The following is a 6,138-nucleotide window of genomic DNA, read 5'->3' on the forward strand; positions in this document are numbered from 1 at the left end:
CCCACCCAGCTGCCTCTAGCCATGACCCATATTCCTTCCAGAGATATAGAGAAAGTTTTGCACAAGTAGAAGACCAGATAATATCGGGAAGAAAAATCAAAATCCCAGAGGTATCCTAAGAACTCAAATCTATATGTAGAGAGAGAAGCTAATTCTCTCTCTCTCTGTTACACACACACACACACACACACACGAGAGAGAGAGAGAGAGAGAGAGAGAGAGAGAGAGAGAGAGAGAGAGAGCTTGGCATGTCCTTTTTTGCCACAAACAGGGAGTTAAAGGACATAGTTTAGTCCTAATTCAGTCACCAAGTGGTCATAATTTTGTCCATCTCTTTTTGTGTGCTTTTGATGTTGTTTAAATTTTGTATCTATGAGTGAGTGTCAGGGAGCTATGTGCACACGAGTGCAGATGTACACAGAAGTCAAAAGAGTGCATCAGATCTCCCAGAGCTGGAGTTACAGTCGGCTATGAGCTACCTGACATGGATGCTAGGAACTGAACTTCAGTAGACTGGAAGACCAGCGCTCACTCTAAATCATAGAGCCATTTCTCCAGCTCTTGTCCAAATCTCTTAACTTGTGGTATCTCCAGTAATCATAAAAACCCCAGTAGCATGAAAATTCAACTCCGGTTGATAAGAGGTTCTAAAAGTCCATTCTAGAGATGAATGTAGACAATTTTCCCCCAGTGAATCTGAAGGAGGACAAAATGTGTGTAATTATGTGAATGCCGAGACATCATCTCCCAAAAATGAGGACAGGAAAAAAGAAGCAAAACAGAAAATAATAAGTCTAGAGGGAGATTTAATAGGTTACTGTAGGAGTAGTAAGAAGAAATAGAAAAGCCAACGTTCAAAATAAGGACTCTGACTGTGCTGTGTAACCCTGAGAGTATAATGGGCAGACCCTGCGCTCAGAATTACAAGGAAGATCCCAGTAAGACCCACGCAACCTTCTGACTCATGTTCACAGCTCCAAGTCAGTTCATCATCCAACTGACATTTCACTTTTATTTCTAGTATGTTTATATTACCTTGGGTCATTTTGTGATTCCAAGGTTTCTCTAAAGAAGTATATAAGATTTGCAAAGCGACACATAGGAATTAATGTATGCTAACATTTTAGAAATAATATTAAGAACACTGAAGACATATTAGGTATAAAAGTGCCTGGTACTCTTGGTGTTTGTTTATTGAAGTGTTGGTAGACACATGAAATTACTAATACTTTTTGCGTATTTTTAAATTTTTGTTATAGTAAATGTTACAGTTTGGAAATTGAGTACTCTTCCAATGACTTTTTTTTTTTTTTTTTTTTTTTTNNNTTTTTTTTTTTTTTGGTTTTTCGAGACAGGGTTTCTCTGTGGCTTTGGAGCCTGTCCTGGAACTAGCTCTGTAGACCAGGCTGGTCTCGAACTCACAGAGATCCACCTGCCTCTGCCTCCAGAGTCTTCCAATGACTATTATCAAAGGCTTGGTACCAAGACATCAAGTTTAGAGGTAGGATTTGGTGGAGGGTGGGTGGATCATGAAGGCATTAAGTACCCTCCAAAATGAGTCATTTGTTAAAGTCATTGGAAATGGAGTATCCTCCAAAATGAGTCATTTATTAAGGGTTTGGTTCCTAATGCTTCAAGTGCAGAGACAGGATTTTGGGAGAATGAGTCATGGGGCTTTAATTTCATGTATGGATCAATCAGTAGGTTAATGGCTTCAGAATTTGTTATGTTATTGGCAGGTGGCAGAAACTAAGAAGTGAGGTCTAATCGAGGAAGTAGCTGACTGGAGTATGCCCTAGAGTGGTATATTTTGTTTCAAATGCCTTAATTTCTGCTTCCTGACTGTCAGAAGTGCTCTGTGTTGCTGTTGACCCTAAATACCTGTATAAATATAATCACATGGCATCTTTCATCTTTTGACTGTCCTGTGTCACTTAGCAGAGTATTTTCTGGATTCATCTTTGTTGTAGACTATGTCAGGAGGTTTTTCCATTTCAAAACTGAAAGTCATTTCAGTGTGTGCCTAGGCTGTATTTTGCATATCACTTATCTCTTGATGGATGAGGGATGCTTCTAGATTTTAATTATTGTGACTACTGCTGCTGTAATGTGGCCTTAATTAAAATAAAATTATTCTCCCTTCAAATCCTCCCACATACCTACCCCTCTCCAAACTCATGGTCTCTTTTTAATTATTGTTGTTAAACACACTCAAACACACAGCATAAATATATAAATAAAACCTTATGAGTCAATTGTTCTTCTATGGAGGGCTATTTGATAGTGGATAACCAATTAGGGGCACATCCCTGGGGAGGACTAATTCTCCCTCTCTCATAAGTCCTTGGTTGCCTATAATTCCTTGTCTAGGGGTGGGGGCCCTATAGGGATTCCTCCTTCTATGTTAGCATATCTGCTGGTACTGCCATTTTTCAGATCTTGTTTAGGCCGCTATATTGTTGAAGTATATCACAGGTGTAGCTTTCTTGTCAGTTCTAGGAGATGCATCTCATAGAAGGTGGAGCAGGAGGTTTTCTCGGTCTTACAAACTTTCCTCTCTCACTTCTACAAAGTTTCCTGCACTTTATATGTAGGGATTGTGTGTAGATTTATCCCGTGCTGGGCAACACATGACTAATTGTTCACTGCATTTTGATCAGTGGTGACTTTTCATAATGGTCTCCATCTGCTTTAAGGAGAAGCTTCATTGATGAAGCATGAGATATATGGGCATAAGAATACACATTTAGAATGAAGTTAGGAAATACGCTGGTCTGGTAAAGTGGTAGTAGTGGGTTATCTCCTAAGCCATGACCTCACTAGCTAAATAGTTGTCTAGGCTTCCAGTACCAGACATGACTTCCGTCCTGTTCAATGCTTAAGTGCTTATAAGTTAGATAGCTATTGCTTACTACCAAGATATGATTGCCACAACTGCAGCTTTAGGCACATCTTGCCATGCTAGTCTTTGTTGTGGTTCATAGGTATCATAGCTAAGTATGATTATTGATTTCTTTCTTTCCTTGGCAGCTTGCATAGCATATTCCAGTTCTAGGAATACTAATCCCCAGGAAGGAGACTTTCAGGTCAGAGTGAGCTTGAATCTTTAGAGTCCTGTGTCTAACGTATATGGTGTCTTCAAAATTAGGGACTTACCTTTAACCACTGGGAGGTAACCAAAGGCAACATTAATAACTTCTTTGGTCTTGTAAATCTCTTGAAATCTCCTGATATATGAAGAGAGGTAGACTAGGCCTGGAAAGACAAATGTGCATATTCTATCTTATCTGTGGTTACCAGCTCCAAATTTTCAGATGTGAGTCTAAACCCTAGAGTTACCCTATGAAGTCAGGAAAGTAAAAAAAAAAGGGTCACATTGGAGTGAGGGAGGAGGGAGTGCAAGAGAAGTAAATAGCAGGGTACGGATGATATGGGGAGGGAGTGCCTTTAACTGAGATGGAGAAAGAGAGGTCAATACAGAAGGAGAGGGAGGGAGAAGGAGCAAATAATGCTAAGGCAACTTGGAAAAATCATAAGGAATCGTATTTTTTTCTATATATGCACATACACACAAGCACACACACACACATCTTAACTGAAGTTAATGAAGTTACACCACTTGGACTGACAGAGCCATAGATGAATTCAACAAAAGCTGATCTCAAGATATGGGAAATCCTTTCAAGTTGTTGATCTAGTGATAGTACTTTGAGGAATCACTATTCTGGTTTCCAAGGTGCCTGCTGTAATTTGCAGTTCACAGACACTGCATAAACATTTCAACATCTTCGGGTCCTTGGCAACACTTTTAAATTAAAAGATCATAGCAGTCATACCAGTGACTGCGCAGCAGTATCTCGTTCTAGTTTTGATTGGCATGCCCACAATGGTTAGCCATGCCAAGCGTTTTTACATCTTGTTAGCCCTTTGTATAGAGAAGTAGCTATTCAAATCCTTTATCCACTTCTGAGTCTGGTTACAGGGTTTTGTTGGTGGTATGAAAAGTTCCCTCCTGTCTTTTCTGGATTCTAATTACTTCAAGAGAAACGCAGTTTGCAAGTATTTACTCCCATTCTGTGGGTTGCCCTTTTCTCTGTTGATGGTGTCTTTTGATGTGCATATTTATAAACTTTTATAAAATCCAATTTATCTATTTCCTTTCTTTTACTGGTATGTGTATAAGAAATCATTAACAAATCGGTTTCCTCATGCTTTTTTTTCTAAGACTTTCATAGTTTTAGCTTTTATTGTTTGGTCGTTTCTTACTTTGAGCTATTTGTGTGTGTGTGTGTGTGTGTGTGTGTGTGTGTGTGTGTGTGTGTGCTGGGTAACATTTTTAGTTTTCTTCATTTGCACAGAAAGGAAAACAACATTTTCCAGTTTCCTATCAGCATTGCTTGGGGAAACTGACATTTCCACGTGCTGCTTCTTGATCTCCTGGCAAGAGCTTATCTCTGAACTCTCTTCTTGTGCATTGGTATGCAGATAAATCATTTTCCTACTATTGTGTTATTTTGATTACTGTACCTATAATTTTGGGAGTCAGAAGTATGAGTCCTCTAGCTTGGTTCTTTTAAAAAATTATTTTGGGAAATTGGGTTCTTTTGAGGCTCCACATACATTTTAGGGTAAGTTTCTGGAAAATGTCATTGGTATTTTAATAAATATTACATTAAATCTATAGTGGTTTTACTTCCTTTCTTGCCCACCTATTCCAAGGGAGATATCAGATGTGGTCCTGATGAGAAGCTGTAAAGTTAGCCTTGATGCCTTCTTCCTTACATAGAGGAAAGGCTTCCCATCTTGCGCCATAATGCATGATGTTTGCTGCATGTTTGTCATGTATCTATTTGTTTTGGTGAACCTCAATATATGAAGACTGCACTTTTTTATGCCTGAGAATGAGAGAGAGTGAGAGCGTGAGAGTGCTGTCGACTCACTGAGTGCGTTCACAGCTCTTCTGTTTCTGGGGTTTCGGATGACTTTAAACAAAATGCCCAGTGTCTCTGGCTGGCTATGGAAAAGCCCTCAAAAGTGGCATTTGTATATGCTTTAAAAGCTGCAGGATGCTTCTCTCTTCACACCATATTCTAAGTGTGAAGAGAATATGACTTTCCGGTGCCTTGTGGAGAAAGGAAGCAGAAATCGTTTCCCTGATTTGGCAGAACTCATTTAGTTTATTTCATTTATTTGTCCCATATTCCGTGGGTGTAGTTTGTAGAGGATGAGCTAGTTTGGTTTATTCTGAGCACTGTTTTTTTCTTTTCAGGTTTAAAGATATTTTAATTCACTGTCTAGACTCTCAATAGTAGGTAGGAATTTGCAGATCAAACCACAGGGGTGAGAAACTGAAGTTTTGCATGAACTTGTTTGTTGTGGGAATTCATTCAGTCAATTAGCTTTTGGGATACCAGTCTTTTGGGCATGCTCTGAGGGGCTACGTATGCACTATAAGCTGCAAGAAGTATGATCCCTCTCTTGCTGTGGCTCTTGCTTAGCATGAGGCAAGACACGGGATGCAGGGAGACAGCATGGGATTAGTGGTGGCTTCGGCCTTTTCTCTGTATTTGTGAGTTCGTCTCGTCCCATTACAACCCCTTAAAATTGCTTTTATTTAACTCTATGTGACTATGCAGTACTTGTTGCTAGAATTTGGATCTTGAGTGGCCACCAAGGCCTTGTGTAAAGGTTTGATTCCATGGTGGTGGCCTTGGGCGGTGGTATTCCTTCAGAACTTCTATTGGGAAGTACTTAGATGACTGGGATTGTGCCTTTGTTACAGATCAGGGGACCCAGTCTCTTCTTTTTTTTCTCCTTGACTTAAGATAGAAATTGTTGTGCTGTACCACACATGCTATGTGACTTTATGAATTATTTGGTTCTTTGTGGGTCAGGTTCCCTTTCAAGTAGGAACCAAGGATATGAGGTCAAGAAAACTTGCTAGAATGATTGCTGTAGTGCACATATGTGACAATGGAAGCTGTCCTCTGTCCTAGTTAGCTTGACTATCAACTTGAGACAGCCCTGGAGTCATGAGAGAGGATATTCTTTTTTTTAATATAATTTTTTATTGAAAAAAAAATTTCCGCCTCCTCCCCGCCTCCCATTTCCCTCCCCATCTCCCTTTTCCTTTTCCCC

This window comes from Alexandromys fortis, unplaced genomic scaffold, assembly GCF_014885135.2.
Source record: "Alexandromys fortis isolate MF-2015 unplaced genomic scaffold, M_Fortis_MF-2015_v1.1 scaffold_54, whole genome shotgun sequence".
Lineage (NCBI taxonomy): Eukaryota > Metazoa > Chordata > Mammalia > Rodentia > Cricetidae > Alexandromys > Alexandromys fortis.